Source organism: Lissotriton helveticus, chromosome 7 (genome assembly GCF_964261635.1).
Source record: "Lissotriton helveticus chromosome 7, aLisHel1.1, whole genome shotgun sequence".
Lineage (NCBI taxonomy): Eukaryota > Metazoa > Chordata > Amphibia > Caudata > Salamandridae > Lissotriton > Lissotriton helveticus.
The window spans coordinates 397,446,384-397,464,656 of NC_136068.1; the positions used below are offsets into that span (position 1 = coordinate 397,446,384).

The window sequence follows — 18,273 nt, forward strand, 5'->3', positions numbered from 1 at the left end:
CCTCTACCTCTTCAGTATCAGAGTTACTTTCTTTCTCGCTTACTTGTGCTGCTTTACGTTGTTCGTGTATCTTTATTATTTCTCTACGGATTTTCTTGTACATACTCTCCATGGCACTAATGGTATTGTGCTTACCCTCGGCTATATTATCACTCCACTTTGTCAGGGTTTTCATTTCGGCCGGATCTTTAGACGGGTAATCTTGTTCTCTTATTAGACAGTTAATTAAAAACTTTAATATCATACGCTGGATCTCAGCTTTCCTTTGAGACATGGCATCACTAATACTTTCTGGATCATCCCCTGTACGGATGAAACGATATATTCTGTCTAGATCTTCTTTCATATTGGGTAGGGTGACTAGATACTCGGTCACCCTCCTTACGCGTACTGAATATAAAACCATATTATTCTCGCCTGGGACTGGGTCATAGGCACATTCGCCAAGGGCTTGCCTGATTTCTGCAACAGACTTATTACTCTTGGGAGTACGCTGTGATGCTTGAGCATGTAATTCGAGTGCTGATAAACGCTTGCGTGGCGGCGGGGTTTGAGGAGGACCTCCTCCTGCGGCCCCGAGACTAGAATCATCGACTGATATTCTTCGTGGCGGAGCGGGAAATTGAAATGCTGGCTGGACCGGGGGTACCGTAGCAGGTACTGTATGGGGTGCCCCGGTGTCTGGAGGAGCAGGATGTGCCTGATTTACAGGGACTGGCGGAGCGCGAACAGGATCTGCATATTCAGGGACTGTGTCGTCCAGATAGGACGAAATAAAAATATCAGCTGCGGTCGGTTTGTGACGTAGCTTGGTCGGAACTAGTGGTGGCGGGAAATTACTGGATGCCTCCGGGGTCGCTTTTGGCAAGCCCTCGGCAAGAAGAGGATACATACCCTTAATAAGGGCATGCCTCTGTCTGTCTGACTGTTCGGCTTTGACTTGTTCACCTATCTCGATTAATTCTTTTTCTTGGGCTCGCTCTAAGGATTCTCTACTTAATTCTGACTTTCTGATTTCTTTTTCAGTTCTTTTATGAGCTTCTTTACGCCATAACTCGATGGCATCTTTCTGTGACTGTCTGGCTTTCTTTTTCCATAATGCTTCTTCTACTCGCATGATGCATTCGGCATCCCATGTACCCGATACGGGCCATCTATACTTTTCTTCTAACTGTTTGGTATACTCCACCCATAAGTCTAGATACAATATGGCACTTATGCCATGTTTCTGATACATAAAGTGACCTGGACTGTCCCTGGGCGGGACGGGAACTGCTGCTTCCAGCAGACCCTTTCTAGTTTTTAACTGACGTAACTTGGAAAATATGGGCATGACTGAACTGTAATCTAGACACAATACAATACCCAATGAACACGATACTTATTCCCCATTCATACCACGACATTAAAATACATGAAAAACATTTAAAAATAACAGTTCGAACAGAATACTACCTGGAAATACTGAGAACAGAACACATAAATTTTCTCGAGAACAGAAACTGACTAGAACAGAAACTAGATGCACTGCTGAAACAGTACGAAACTTACCGGTCTCATAAAGAGACACGTCGGGACCCGCATCCACCGAAGTGGGCACTTCGTTTGTGGGACTGTGTACCACCAACCCACAGACCAGAGTCAATTTAAATTGACCCTGTCTAGATACCACCCCAGCAACGGTACTCACCGGGCAGCAAGAACGGAAGGCCTCAGACTGGACTGGACTGCTACGACGACGGACGACGAACTTCGGACTTCGGACTTCAGTTACGGGTGGACCTCCGGATACCTCGGACCTTGGACTCTTGGCTTGGGCTCTGGTCGGGACTCGCCGCGTTCCTCCACCGTCTCGTCTGGATGCTGGACCGCCTCCTCCGTCTCCTCCGTGGGCCTGAGGGATACTTGAGCAGAAATATCTGCCACTGCGCAGAAGAGTTCCGTCACGACTGCAGAGGGTCAGGGGGTCGGCGTGGCTTCACCGACGCGTGGGGAAAGGGCAAGTCCCTGTTCGGGCGCCATTATGTGGTAAATAAATAAATAATACCTCTCTTTTTGACTAAACGTATATCATAACAGATAGCTCAATAAATAAGAGTCAAGATTCGAGGTAGTAGGAGTTCTGCAGGTTTATTACAGCATAAGGACAGGAACAGGTCAACCTGCATAGGAATAGGATGACAGGGCCCAGCAGCTGCTGGGGCTGGATCTGGGATGAGCGCGCTGGCTTTTAATAACAATACATGAGCATATATACATAACGCAAACACATAGCATTACATTGCAGTAGGCGTAGCAGTGGGTGGAGCAGAAGGCGTGACGCGTAGCAGTCGCGAAAGATAAGGGCGAAAGTAGGTGTAACTGGGCGTATACATAGACATGTGATGCAAACGTAACAGGATATGTCATGAATGGGGCGGAAACCATGGAGGGGGCTATCTGGGGAGCCGGGACCTCTAACCTGATGGTGCGCGCAAACTGGCAATGACGTATCACTAGGAGAAGCTGGGGGCTATGAACTCTGTGCTAGGAGCAGAGACTGAAGTCTGGAGAGTCAGGGCGACATGTACCTAAACAGTATCTAGTATCTGATGTTTAGAGAACATGTTGATATAAACTATAAGTCAGGAGAGGAAAGGCTAACTTGATTCTAAGACTGGACCATGTATTATTCTACATGTAGTGCGTGATGAAGAATATTAAATGACCATTAAATGCAGTATTTCTCTAACGTGGAGACGTGAAGGCTAGACAATGACGGAAACTATTGATGCAGTTCAGTAGCTTAGGAATGCAGAGAAGGAGGACTGAACTGATAACTGGAACTATAACATATTCTTGGCAGACTCAGAGACTGAGCCAGGCTGGACCGGGCACTGCGAGGCAGGAAGTAAGTGAAGGGTCGAGGATACAGGTGGGGGCTGTATCGCTCCTCAGCGAGGCTTCAGGAGACAGGAGCTGAATCTGGTGTCCAGGCCCTTTTGAGGCCTAGAAACGGAGACTTTATAATAGAATAACGTGCACACTGAGAAACGTGGCAACGTATCTTTACATAGGCCTGATATTCGTAGTATTCACAAGGACTAGTAACTGGCATACTAGAGGTGGACACAACTGTAATTGCGTCATTAATCGGACATGGGGAATGCATATGCATATTTAATCATGCACACATAACATATGATGGATGACACGTAGGGACACAGAACATGACAAAATTTACTTTTCCACAAAAGGACACCCTGTTGCACCCCTGAAATGACATTGGACGCTGGTGTTACGCACACACATGTCCCAAGGACATGTGTGTGTGTAACATACAACTTAGAAAAATGCCACTTAAGTGCATTTTTCTAAGTTTCCGCTATTTACCACGAGGTTTGACTTCGCGGTAAATAGCGGCCCAAAATTGCGAATTCTCAATTTTCAAATGTTTCATGAATTGCATTTAAGGAATCTCAAATAGAGATTCCTTAAATGCAATTCCTCGCACAATTGCGAATTCTATAATAGCGATTTTTGCATTTGGGATGATGAATCCCAAATGCAAAAATTGCGCTCGCAAAGGGCCAGATTCTCAGAATCTGGCCCTTTGCGAGACGTTTTTCGTTTCACGATTCTAGCCGTAAATGGTTACTTAACAGACTTACAGCCTGATTCATCATTCTCCCGTTTTGCGAGCCCCTATTAAGGACTTGCAAAACGGGATTCATGTACAAATTGCATAAAGAAATGCGATTCCTACACATTCCTTATTTGCGATTAGCAAATTGCTAATCGCAAATAAGGAATAACTCCCCATTCATTCCTATGGGCCAAAAGGCCCATAGGAATGAATGGGGAGTATTCCTTATTTGCGATTAGCAATTTGCTAATCGCAAATAAGATAGCGATTTAAAGGGTGCCAGGGGTGTCCAAAGGACACCCTGTAGCACCCCTTAAATGCAAATCGAAACAGGTGTTGCGCACACACATGTCCAAAGGACATGTGTGTGCAACATGCAACTTAGAAAAATGCTTTTAAAAGCATTTTTCTAAGTTTTCGCTATTTACCCCGAGGTTTGACCTCGCGGTAAATAGCGGGCCGAAATTGCGAATTCGCAATTTTTAAATGGATGATGAATTGCATTTAAGGAATCTCAAATAGAGATTCCTTAAATGTAATTCCTCGCAAAATAGCGAAATCGCTATTACCGATTTTTGCATTTGGGATGATGAATCCCAAATGCAAAAATAGCGCTCGCAAAGGGCCAGATTCTCAGAATCTGGCCCTTTGCGAGCCGATTTCGGCTTGATGAATCAGGCTGAGAGTACTTTTGCAGCTTGAAGAGTTTTCTGGATTCAAATGCTGTGCATTCGTCTGCCATCTAGTGGTTGGGTCCGGAACGGTCTTCTCTTTTCCTTTTTAGGTATCGCCTGTCAATGCGCTTGCACATTGAGCTTGCGAGAATATAGGGGCTTATCTAGAGCTTAACTATCGGGCGATTCCATGCAGTGCCCGTGAAAAGCAAGCTCAATGCGCAAGCGCATTGACATAAAAAACGCGTGCACATCAAAGCCAGCCATCTGTTCCCCAGCTTGGTGCCTTCAGCAGCTCTTCAAAGGTATCCGCTCCGCCCCTTGCTGCATCAAAGGCTTTCATTTCGCGCCGCGTTTTTTACTTTCATTTCGCGGCCGCGTTGCCCGACTTGTTATTCTCTAGGCAACCGGCATCTCTAGTTCCAACACAATGTCCGCGTGCTTGGTAACCCAGGACCCCTTGGCCACCTTTCTCAGTTTTATTAATACGATTCATAAACTGATTACCTGGAACAAACAATGCTAAAAACAGTGACTCCAGCACTCATACCTTCCCGTGTGCTAGTTTTAAAACAAAGGAAATCTAATTACGAGCTTAGAGAATGAAAGCTGTCATGATCTAATTTAGATAGGAATACGTATGGAATATTGTATACAAGCTTGCTCTACGCCACTGCTTCTCAGATTTTCATGCCTCCCCTTTCTGCTGGCAGTCGCTGGCTCCTTCACACCCAATCTCCGACGCCCATGCAAGTTTCACTTTCACGGCCGCCAGGCCGTGTCGCATTTCTCCTCCCCCCTCCCCACAGCAATGGTCTTTTCCTCTCTGTTGGTATATATGGCCATGTTGCATTTCCCTCCGATGCAGCTCTCCGCCACTGCTTCTCAGATTTTCATGCCTCCCCTTTCTGCTGGTAGTCGCTGGCTCCTTCACACCCAATCTCCGACGCCCATGCAAGTTTTTGCTCTGCGTTCTCCTTGCATGACAGAGTGCGACGAGACAAGCTGCTCCGCACCCCAGCACATTAATTAATCTCCTGAGGCGCTAGAGGTCACCAGCCATTACTTCCCTCGCTCGGGATAAATAAGTGACTTTGTTTTCAGGTAATGGTGTATAAGAGGTTACATTGTACAGACTCCTTAAGTGCTATCTAAGGACATTAAAAACTTGCTAGTGAGTGAAAGGCAGGAATAGAGGGGTAATCGGGGTCCCGTTTCAATGTCACATTTCCAATACAGTCCGTGCTGTGTACTAACAGGATCTGCCAAGCTTAAAGCCTTGCTTTGGCACTGCCTGTATATTTAGTGGTGCAAAGTAGGCTTCGGTGCCTTGCATGCTATATTTTGCAGTACGATTCGGGCGCTTCCTGCATTTGAGAGAAGATAAAGCTACAGGAAATAGAATGTACTGAAGTAACCGGGCAGGACGACCTAGCTGCATCGGCCATGGGGGGGCAACAAGATCTCTGGCTTCGGACATTGTTGCCCATCCCCCATGTTCACAAGTGGTCTGCACTACGGCTGGTGAGTGCTACAGAGTTCACTAAACATCATAGACAAGTCACGGTAGCCAATTCAGTCTATAATTTGGTCGTGCACATTGGGTCCCATTTTACTTGCGCATTCGGGTGGCTTTTGTTTTGCAATGATAAAGGTTTAAAAAAAAAACTGAAGTGAGCGGTAAGTGCAAAGGAGGAAGTATGAGCTGCGCCTGACAAAGAGCCAAGAATATCCTGCAGCCGACTGGACAGTACATTCTACTTGCGAGGGAAGCGTGCACAGCCGCTGCTTCTACTCTATTGACTTGAAGCTGCTTTTCCGGAGTGTGCCTTCAGTGCACCATCTTGATATCCATCACACATGCTAAGGAGTGTACATGACACCCAGATCGCGTGCACATCAAAGCCAGCCATCTGTTCCCCAGCTTGGTGCCTCCAGCAGCTCTTCAAAGGTATCCGCTCCGCCCCTTGCTGCATCAAAGGCTTTCATTTCGCGCCGCGTTTTTTACTTTCCTTTCACAGCCGCGTTTTTTTTTTCTGCCCCTGTTGTGCCGCCTGACTTGTTATTCTCTAGGCAACCGGCATCTCTAGTTCCAACACAATGTCCGCGTGCTTGGTAACCCAGGACCCCTTGGCCACCTTGCTCAGTTTTATTAATACGAATCATAAACTGATTACCTGGAACAAACAATGCTAAAAACAGTGACTCCAGCACTCACACCTTCCCGTGTGCTAGTTTTAAAACAAAGGAAATCTAATTACGAGCTTAGAGAATGAAAGCTATTGCTAATATAAATTGCAAGAACTTTTATTTCAGTATTAATTATTTTAAAAAATTAAAAGCCATTTGTATTTGTTAGATGAATACATCTAAGTCACGTACATACAAAACATGTTGCACTACAAATGCTATAGGTGTCACATTTGAAAAAGTTTAAAGTATTGGCATTGTAAATGACAAAGCTATTCATTTGGCTATTTTCAAGACCAACACATAAAAAAAAAAATGTCATTTACAAAACCAATAGCTCCAACTTTTCTAATGCGAGACCTATTGCATTTCCAATGCTTGTTTTCGTGGGCTTCCACAACCATTTAGTGGTATGTCCATCCCATATATGACGTCAGACAGCGTCTCGTATGATCTTGTGCATAGTCGCAAACTTTCTATTTATTTTCTGGGTTTGGATTTCTTATTTTTTCCTTTTCACACCTGTCTACATTGCTTCCCATTTCTGGGGAGGGAGGTGGGTTGTATATGAACTCAGAAAACTCTTCAAGCTGCAAACTACTCCTACTGGCAAGTAACCATTTCGTTTTGTAGCATTAATGCTTTTCTGGATTCACATGCTGTGCAGCATCCCTTCATTCGGTTGGGATGAAATTAGGAAGAATTTGCAAACAGGTGCTGAAGTACTTTTTGTCCCACCTGTGCTTCCTTGTTCATTCGAATGTCCACACAGTAATGTTTTGCAAATGTGTGTGAAGTCCACGTTGCTGCAGCGCAGATTGTGCCTATGTGTACGTTTGCTAGGAACACTAAAGTTGAGCCATTCTGACTTGTTGAATGTGCTCTTGGGCATGAGGGTAGTGTCTTCCCTGTGCCTACTTAGCAAGTTTGTATTATTTCCACAATAAATTGTGAGATGGTTCCTTTTGATACTGGAGAACCCTTGCTTGCTTTTGCGCAAAAGACAAACAATTGGTTTCCTTAGCGAAAGTCTTTTGGTTCTTGCAGATAGTACATTAAAGCTCTCCTTACGTCTAAGGTGCATAGGGGTCTTTTCATTTATGTTTGTGGCTCTTTGAAGAATACCAATAGTTCTATGTTTTGAGTCACATGACATTTGCTCACTATTTTTGGTAAGTATTGTGAGTTGGTTCAGAGAAACACCCTGTCCTTGTTTTCTTTGCATGTATGGTTCCTGCATCGTTAAAGCTTGTAGTTCACTTACTCTCCACAAGGAGGTGATTGCAATTAGGAATGCTGTTTTTAACTGTGAGTGATTAGGGATCTGCCTTGTGCATAGGTTCAAATGGCTTTGCCATTCATTGCATTAGTACTGTGTTAAGATTCCACATCAGAGGTTGGACTGCTCTTGGGGTGCAATTCTTTTTGAACTTTCCAAAAACCTTTTCACCACTAGTGATGTGAAGAAGCTGTTACATGAAGTGCCAGTGGTGTAGGCTACTATTGCTGCTAGATGTACCTTTAGTGTTGAATAGGCTAGCCCACGATCCTACTGGTGAGTGAGGTATGTTAGTACAGTTTCCTGTTTTGTTCTTCTTTCCATTCTTTTGTTCTTCCTGCACCAGTGGATATATAGCTTCTACTTCGCTGAGTAGCATTGTCTTGTGGTAGGTAAGCAGTAACTGTAGGTTTCTGAACTCTATGTATTCAGGCGCCAGGACATCTGATTGAGTGTTGCTAGTTCCGGGTGCTACACCTTCCCCTCCTGCACTGTGAGGAGGTCCCGTTCCTTTTTAAATTTTAATCATTTGTTCCTTGGACACCTCTAATAGGTTTGATACTAGAGCTAGAAAGAAAAATAATAAATACATAACTAAAACAACTGGCTGGCCCATTGCGGGGCTATGAGGATGAGGTTTATTCCTGGTTGTCTGGCTTTCTCCAGCACCTTGGGTATTAGGGGAATTGGTGGAAAGGTGTATGCAAATCTCCCTGACCATTTAAGTGACAGGGCATTCCCCTATGACTGGTGGTGTTGAAACCAAGAGACAAAGTGTTGATATTTTCTGTTCTCTGCTGTTGTGAACGGATCGATTGTTGGATTGCCCCAGGCCTAGAAGATCATCTCCTAGATGTTCTCCAAGGTTTCCTGTTTCAGTTCCCATTTGTGGAAGCGGTTTTCTTGTCTGCTCAGTCCATCCGGCTCGGTCTGTCCTTTTCCTGTTAGATGGACAGTTTGTAGGTTGATCCTCCTTGGTATTGCCCTTTGCCATATTTCCTGGGCTAGCTTGCTCAGGGAGAATGAGTGTGCCTCCCAGTTTGTTCAGGTATAACATAGTTGTCATGTTGTCTGTTTGAAGTAGTACGGTTCTTCCTGCTATGTGTGCTTGGAAAGCCTTCAGAGATAGGAACACTGTTTTCATTTCCGGGAAGTTGACGTGCGTCAACGCATCTGTGTTGTTCTATTGTCCCAGTCCTTTCAGGTTGCCTGTGCTTCACACCCCTTGTGGGGTGCATCTGTTGAGATTGCCACTTTTGAAGTTGGCGTCTTGAATAGCTCACCATTGTATCTCCATTTGTATTTTTGCTGTGACAACTACTAGATCCTCCCAACTCTTGGTGGCATGAAACCAATTATTGCATGGCCATTCTTGGAAAGGCCACATGTGCAGTCTTGCATGTGTTATGAGTGTGATGCATAATGCCATCATGCCCATTAGTTTCATGGCTTTCCTCAATGGCAGAGACCTTGGTATAGAGGATCTTGCTCTGCCACCATTTTTACCCACCTCTGCTTAGGGTATGTGCATGCTGTCTTCGAGTTCACGGTCACACCCAGGAACATCTTTTCATGTTCTGGTTGTGGTGACGATTTCTCGTGGTTTTTGGTGAACCCCAAGAATTCTAAGGTTCCGATTACTGTGTGAATGTCCCTTTGGCAATTTTGTTTTGTGTTCGCCTTTGCGAGCCAGTTGTCTAGATATGGGTAAACATGTATTCCCTTCCTTCTTACAAGACATTTTGTAAAGACCATTGGTGCTGCCTATAATGCCGAATCGTTGGACTCTGAATTGGTAGTGAATTTTCTCTAGTACAAATCGTAGCTACCGTTTGTGTGCTCGATTCATGGTATGTGCAGATAGGCATCTTTCAGATATAAAGTTGCCATGTAGTCCACTTTTCGAAGGAGTGGGATTACTCCTTGAAATGTTGTCATCCCGAAGTGTTGTGTGCAGATGAATCTGTTTATGAACCGGAGGTCCAAAATTGATCTCAAAGTGAGGTCTTGTTTGGGAATCAGGAAGTAAGGCGAGTAGTTCGCCTTGTTTGTGCCATTACTGGCACCTTCTTTATTGCCTTTTTTTGTTTTGTAAGAGTTCTTTGACCTCTTTCCTGAGCTGTATGACCCCCTACTCCTTCATATCTTCTTGTTTTGGGGGGAATTGGTTGTGGTTTTTTGAGCTGTTCTAGGCAATATTTGTGATGCATCATGTTCAAAATCCAATTGCCCGTGGTGATTTCCTCCCACTGCCATGGTGTAGGAAGCTGGCTCTTTAATTGGTACATCAAAATGGGATACATTGTGTAAACAGTCCAGGAGTTCCCTTATAAGTGGACAGGGGCTTGCTCTAGCGATTCCAAGGTGTTCTAGGGGGTAGTGTGGTCGACCAGCCTATGGCTTATCATAGAGGAGTGATAGACAGCTGAAAATACACACACTGATCAAGAAATGAGGCACATAACTCAATAAGGAGTTCCACACCAATTTACAATATAACACGTATCTTTATATATGTTTAGGCACCAGAAGCAATTTGCTCAGTTAAGTACGTTTTTAAATAGAAGTTCTTTTCAGTTCAAAAAGTTGACAGTGCAATTGTTGGAAGCTGCAATGTTATCCTATGAGATGGAAAGTCGATGCGGTATTGAGGTACAGTACAGTGATTTACAGGGCCAATCTCCAGGAGTTAAGGTGAGTGGTGTGCAACGTTCAAGGCAGCACCAACAGAACACCACCAGGGAAGGCGAGTGCAGGTGTACAAAACAGCGTTGGGGGCTCAATGTTATTGTACGGAGATCGGTCTTCGCGTAAAGAGGCTGCAGGCTCAGTCTGGGAGGCCAATCTGGATGAACCAACAGGGGGGCTCAAGCCTCAAGATGTTCGGGAATGTAGGGACACCTTTGGTCCTCTTCTCAACAGCTTGGGGGCGACGGGTGCAAAGGTGTCTTTAGGCTTCTGGTTTTTCTTATCGGTAGAAGTCGCTGGAGGGAGGGTGGGCCTGAGTGCAGAGGCTGCAGACGATGTTGCAGTTTATGAGAGGTGAGACCACACTGGACTATCTCTGAAGGGCCAGGGTACCACGTTGATACCGTTGGCCCACTTTAACTAAGGCTAGGAGCGACAGGTGCAGTGATGTCTTCAGGCCTTGAGTTTCTGGAGTTCCAAAGTCCTTTCAGGAGTCTTTAGATGCCTGGCAGATGCAGGTCCGCTACTTCTCAGGAGGTCTTAGTTCCTGGGTGAAGTGCTGGCAGCTCTCCCGGGCTTTGGGGGCTCAGCAGCTGCGGGACAAGTTGTCTTTTCGAGCAATTGTTGAAGTCAGCAGGAAGGCTGGTAGGGTTGGCGCCAAGTCAGTTGTTGGGTCTTCTGTTCTTGCAGATGCGACTCTTCACGTCCTTCTTCGGCTTTTAGGTCAGTAGGATCTGATTTCCTGGTGCCAGAGGCTCCCCTACATGCTAAATTTAGGGGCATTAGGGGAGTGCAGGATGGTAACCAAAGGGCCACTGACCCCTGGGGTCACTATGCCCCCTCTACGACCACGTACTGTGGGGAGTGGGCATAATTCTGTCCCAGAGTTCTTAAGTGTGCCAACACAAAGTGGGCCACTTCTGAAAAGTCATACCCACATCAGGTTAAGCCACCTTGGGGGTGGTACGAGCCTGGAGCATAGGCATGCTTACCTGACTAGCTAATTAGCTAATTTCCTGCCAGTCCAGGTGCCAAAAGGCTCTAGAGGATGGGGGTGGGTGGACGGGGCGGGGGGGGTCACATTTCAAAGATGGGAGCTTCTTTGAAGCACACCAGCCTAGGAGTGTGGGTTTATTAATACAAGATGTTTAATACCAAACATACCTATCTTCAGTGAAGCCCTCATCTAGCTGGAGAACGTGTTTTCACCAGTATCCAGCACATGTTCTAAAATGGCTTCCCTGTTCACTTGCACTGCCAGTAATAGCACTGTCCAGCACAGGGGCATATCTGCTCATGCAGGTATGCCCTCACATGTGATATTAAGCACCCGTTCTTAGGGCTGTAAGGCCTGCTGTAGGGTGACTTACAAATGCTACATGCAGTGTTAGGAAACATGGCACACAGAACACGCGGCCTGCAGTGGCAGTCTTGTATGTGTTTGGTGAGGAGTCCTTTAGGGGGCACAATGCATGCTGCAGCACTAAGGACCCTTAGTACTTCAGTCCCTAGGGTCCAGGGGTTCCATTTACTAGGGACTTACAGAGAGTGGCAAAGGTATTTCCCTATTGAGGGAAACAATTCTAGAGTTTTGGGGGAACGAACACCCGCACTAGGGACCTGGTTAGCAGGAACTCAGTGCAGGTCAGTCAAAGTTGCATCAATAACCAGGCTAACAGTGAGGGGATTACTGCAAAAACAACCCAGTTTCCTACAAAAGCCCCCTCCCCAGCCCACAGGACAGGAGACTCAGACAAACCTGAGAGAGTCTTCCTAGTCAATCAGGCAAGGAAGAGTAAGGAAACAGGCTAGATTGTTTCAGGGTTTACTCTACCTTACATCCTCTTGTCCAGGTCTGAAGAAACAGGGTTGGGACCTAATTTAAAATGTCCTTTTTTTTTTTTACGTTTCAAACCCTCTATTAAATCTTCATACAGTACAGTGTCAGAAAAAGTATGAACTCCAATTTAAAGTTGTCAAAGTCCCAGGCTGTGTTTCATGGCAATTGTCAAATCAGCAAACTGCATTAACCTTCCCTCCCTCTAATCCCCCCGTACCTCAAACCCCCCCCGTTCCACTTTCGACGGCATTGCATAACATTACCCAGTCTGGCATCAGTTGCTAGTGCACAGCAGGGGATAAAATTTTTACATTTCTGCGTTATTTCTCCTCCACGTAGAGCATTTCCTGGGTTTCGTATCTACATTCGTCCACGTCTATTCTCTTGTAGTAGATATTCCCGGTAAGCCCTCCCTCCTCATGCTCTGGTATGTTCAGGTACGTCCTACCTCATCCAGTTTTCAGTTTCCTCCCTCTCTAGCTGTTGTCCCTCCCTCCTCCTGTACTTCCTCACTGTCCGCAGCTTGTGCTAGGAGGTAGGCCGTGAGTGGGCCCATATATCTTTGGGCTGGGATTTCATGGGCAGGGTGTCTGCATAGTTATGTAGATGCTCCTGCCAGATGGTAAGATCTTGTACCCAATCCTTGAATTTAGGCGTACAACCCCTTCCCCATCTGCAGGCCACTTGGCGCTTTGCCAACAGTATGCCCAGTGCCAAGTACTTCTTGTGGAAAGTTTTAATATCTTGTGTCAAACCCAGTAGAGTTGTCAGTGGGGACATTGGTATCCGTACTCCTATCATATTGGACATTCCCTCAAGCACCTCCCCCCAGTAGGTCGCTACCTTCGGGCACTGCCGTGCCAAGTGTATAAAGTCCGCCCCTTCCCTCCCGCATCGTTCACATCTGTCATTTTCTCTCAATAGAAATTTGTGCAATTTAACCGGGGTGTGGTACAGCCTATGTAGAAATTTAAAATGTATCAGGCGCAGCCTGCTATTCCCCGTGATCGCCTCTGTCTTCATACAGCTTGCTTCCCATTGTTCGACTGTTAGGGGGGCTTCCAGGTCTGTATCCCACTCTGTTCTGGCTCGCAGAGGATGAGAGAGGGGGGTGTCCCACACTTGTTTATATAATAAGGATATGACATGCCTGGGGGCCTCTTTTTGTAGCAATGTATGCAGGGGTAAAAAAAATGTCCGGTTCTAAAGGGAACTCTGGGGAAATGGATTTCATGCTTTGCCGTAGTCTGGTATACATGAATACATCCATGGTAGTGGGTGTGTGCTCTCCAAAAAATTGCTCCTTAGTACGGAACTGCCCTTCAGTGTACAGGCCCCCCCCAAGCGCTATAATGTAGGGCGTGTAGCAACCTTCGGCATATTTACTCGCTTGTAACACGCAGCAACGGAATACGTGCCAGCGTCACCCTAGGAGAATACATCAGTGACACTTTCATTCTGCGTGCTATCCACCCCCATTCAGTTACAGTACAGTTCACGGTGGAAGGGTCCCGCTCTCGTCCTTTCACCGTCGTGAATATATATATCCCTCTGGGGGAGTCGGGCCATACCCACCTTCCACTGCCAAGTGCGCCATGTAAGGAGGCGAGTGCAACCAGTATACGGCAAAGTGTGCCTGGGCGCAGTAGTGGTATTGTTCGAAATTAGGGACATCGTACCCTCCCTGATGATATGGCAGCATCAATGTGTCTAGTTTGAGTCGTGCTTGTTTCCCCCCCAAATAAGCCGTTAGAGCTGCATTTGAGTGTGCTAAAATAGAATATCCCCGGGTAGTAAGGTATATTAGTAAAGAGATATAGAAATTTTGGCAGTATTGTCATCTTAATGAGGGATATCCGTCCCGCCATCGAGAGGGGCAATCTAATCCATTTGGTTATACTATCCGTTATTTTGTCAATGGCCACTCCATAATTAGCATGTATTAGTACTTCTTTGCCCTAGCAATGTGTATCCCTAAGTATTTAAAATCATCCGCCTCCCATATTAAAGGGTAGTCTAGCTGATGCTGCGTGGTCTTATTTGTCAGTGGAAATATAGCAGATTTAGCCCAATTTATGTGTACTCCTGAGATGGCCCAAAATTTGGTTATTTCGCGCAGTACCGGGTTGAGGTTGTCCTGGTTTTTTTTAATGTACAGCGTCATATCATTCGCATATAGGGATATGAGCAGTTACCTAGCCGGGTATATCAGTGCACTGTCCTTGTGGTGTTGTCGTAGTTTCGCTGCTAATGGCTCAATCGCTAAGGCAAATAATAATGGGAATAGCAGGCATCCTTGCCTCGTGCCCCTGGAGACCATACAAGAGCCTGATCTGGCCCCATTCAAAAGTACTGTGGCTCGAGGTTGGCTATACAGTAGTTGTACCCAGTTGAGGAATGTGAGTGGCATTCCCATGTAACCCAATATTCCTATCAGGTAATCCCACTCCACAGAGTCAAACGCCTTTGTGAAGTATAAAAAGACAGCCACCGCCGCGCACTCAGGGTCTATATCTTGCATTATAGCCAGTAGGGTCCTGAGATTATGTGACGTGACCCTGTTTGGGACAAATCCTGCCTGGTCCGGCAATACCAGCCGTTCCATCAGAAGGTTGAGCCGGGTGGTCAGTACTTTTGCTAGTATTTTAGTGTAACAGTTTAACAGTGAGAGGGGGCGGTATGAATCGCAGCTCGCCGAAGGTTTACCAGGTTTGAACAAGGAAATTATCTGGGCTTCGCGCATGGTGTCCAGCAGCCTTCCCTCCTCCAACGCCTCATAGAAGACTTCCTTTAGAATGGGGGCAAGTAAATAGGCCTTGTAGAACTCTACAGGCAGTCCATCAAACCCCGGTGCTCGTCCTGAGTGCATGCTCATTATTGCTTCCTTGATCTCGTCCACCTCCAGATCAAGATTCATGAACTTTCGCTTTGTGTCCCCCAGCCACGCCAAGGCTGTGTCCTCAAAGTACTGCCCCAAATCTAATGGGGTGCCCCTCTGAGAGGTGTAAAGCTTTGTATAGTAGTCTACGAATGTAGCCAATTGCTCTGGGAGGTTGCTGTGCATCTTGCCCTGTGCATCATGTATTTCTGCTATATAGTTCGCAAATTTAGGGGGGCATACTGCGTTCGCTAAGGTTCTTTCTGGGCGGTCTCTCTCACCATACACCCGAGCCATATGGGCCTTCCCTCGGAATCTACATTCCTGATCCGCTGCTTCCTCATAGTCCATCATTTTGCCACGTAGTTTAGCCCTCGTGGCACTCTCCTCATCTCCAGCTGTGAGTTCTCGCTGGAGAGGTTTTATTTCCCCCTCTAATTTATGTAATTCTCTTCGGAGGTCCCTAAGAATGCCACCCCCCTTTAGAGATACACCCCCCTCTCACTGTAACTTTGAATGCCTCCCATACTGTTGTTAAGCTCGAGACTGATTTCACATTGCGTGCAAAGAAGTACTGAGTTTCCTGTTCTGTTTCCTTTCTAAAAACTGAATACTGAAGGTGCAAGGGGTTGAGGCGCCAGTTAATATAGGGGGATTGGGTAACCGGAGCCTTCAGGGTAGCCACTACTGGCAAATGATCAGAATAGGTGCAGGCTAGATGGCTCAGATGTTCCAGCCAGTGTGCCATACCCACTGATACTATCAGATAATCCAACCTGGCCCACGAGGAGTGTAGTGAAGAATGATGCATCCCTTCCTGCTGTGTGGGATGTTTATACCTCCATGTATCCAGAAGATAGTTAGATTCTATTATGTCTCGTAATTTGCGTTGCATATTAGTATAATGCATAGGGGAGGCTCGGGATCTGTCCACCCGCGGGTTCAAAACCGTGTTCAAGTCTCCCCCCCCCAAATGACATATGTTGTGCCAAGTGCTTGGATTTTAGTCCATAGCAATAGCAGGGTGTGCGGCTCATCAGTGTTAGGCCCATAATAAGTGGCAACGGTGACATCCTGCGTGTTCAACCTCCCCCAAACCAGGTAATATCGCCAGGATGGCCACTCCCCTAGAGTACCCGGAGTACGATGCGAAGGAGCGACAAGATGCCCATTTCGCTGCAAACTGGGGAGTAACTTTGGGGTTTAGATGAGTTTCCTGAAGGAATGCCACTTTAATATGATGTATGTCTAAATATCCCAGTACCTGCCTCTTTTTCTGTGGATTATTCAGTCCCCGTACGTTTCAGGATAACACTGCAATCTTACTAATGTCCCCTGCAGTATCCGCCATTTCCTCTGTACATGGTTATGTCTAGAACACCTGTGCCGTAACTCTCACTCAACTGTGTAATAAGCAACTTTTCCTCATGAATACCCTCCCCCCCCCCCCCCACCCTCCGGCTTCCCCAACTTGCCAGGCATGCGTACCCTCCCTCTTAACAGCTTCAAAATTAGTAAATCCCCCACCCTCATTAAGGAAGAGAATTTGGGGTTCGCCCTCGTATGGAAGTCACTAGGGACTCACACCTTGCCCACTCTCCTCCCCTATTTCACCCGCCAGCCTCCCCACTTAATTAAGCAGGCAACTTTAGCGGGAAGGAGGTGAGTGTCCGGGCGGAACCAATGTCACAATCATTATCAAGATTAATACGCCACCAATCCGGAGAAGTTCACATGCTGCAGTATGCTCCCAGCAGTCAATTGTCCGTTAGTTGGGGCCTGCCGCTTCATTCTGGGTTCGACCTTGGAGAGAGGGATCTGGACCATCTTCGTGCTTCCTCCTCTGAAGATGCCGCTTGACGGGCCCGTCGAAGGTAGTCTTCTGCTTGCTGGGTAGTAGCAAAAAAGTGTTGTTTCCCTAGATGGGTGATCCTCACCTTCGCAGGATACATCATAGCATACGGTATGTCCTGTGTTTGGAGTTTTTTCTTCACTGCCGCAAATTTGCGTCAAGCTTCCTGCACGGTCTGTGTAAAGTCAGGAAAAAATGCCAGTGTAGTGTTCTCATAGCGAACTTGTTTCTTCTACCGTGCCAATCTTAGCACCGTATCTCTATCACGGTAGTTTAGGAAGCGTACTATTACCGGCCTCGGCGGTGCTCCTGGTGGTGGACGCGCTGCTAGCGACCTGTGGGCCCGTTCCACCGTCATATGTGCAGAGAAGGGTTCTCTTCCAAAGAGCTTAACCACTAGATTTTCCATAAAGTCTTCCATTCGGCTCGTGTTGGTGGACTCCGCAAGGCCAAGGACTCGGACCTTATTTCTTCTAGAACGTACTTCCAAATCCTCGTTCTTATCCCCTATTAGTTTAAGCAGTTTGTCCATTTGGAGTACATGCTCTCTATTTGCCACTGCGCCATCTTCTAACTCTGACACCCTGGTTTCTGCTTCTTTGATCCGCTGATCATGTTGCTCCAGTTTGTATACCACTGAATCCATCCTGGCATTCATGGTGTCCATTTTCGCATCTATGGATGATAGGCTTTGCTTCATGCCCAATAGTAAAGCTTTCCAGTCCTCCTCCTGGTGGCCCGCCGTATCCGACGCCGTCTGCTCTGCCGAGTTAGATCGAGGCGGTCTGCGCGAGTCAAATGAGAGTTTAGATTGCTTGGCATCCGCGCGCCTCATGGTGCCTGCTCGTTATTGACTTGGAGGCAAGTAACTAGTTTCCTCGGTTCCAGATAGGTGCTTTGTAACAGCCCCCCATCTGCCTCTTTCAGCGTCGTTCTTGTGTTGGTCGTATGCCTTATGCGTGACCTCCGCTGTATGCACTACGTAGGTGTGTGAGTCTTGACTCCACCTGCTCGCACTGTGGCCTCTGGCAATCAATCAAACTTTATTGCGCAGTCGTGGTCGGTGCTGCTCATGACACCAATGACCGTCGGATCCCACTGCAGTTTAGAGCGTTAGCTTTTAAGAGCCCTCAACAGAGCGAACCCATACTTTCGAATTTCTAGGTGCCTGCATGTGCATGAAGCTCGTGGCCTGACTAGCAGCGTCTGCAGAGCCTTCCTTAGGTCTGTGGGTCTCGCGTTCACGC

At 46.6% G+C, this 18,273-nt stretch overlaps 1 protein-coding gene across 5 annotated transcripts in view; it reads right to left on the reverse strand.

Moving 5' to 3' along the window:
- The window catches only part of MTO1 (mitochondrial tRNA translation optimization 1), a 569,440-nt gene that overhangs the window by 501,092 nt on the left and 50,075 nt on the right, over positions 1-18,273 (reverse strand). The window lies entirely within an intron of this gene.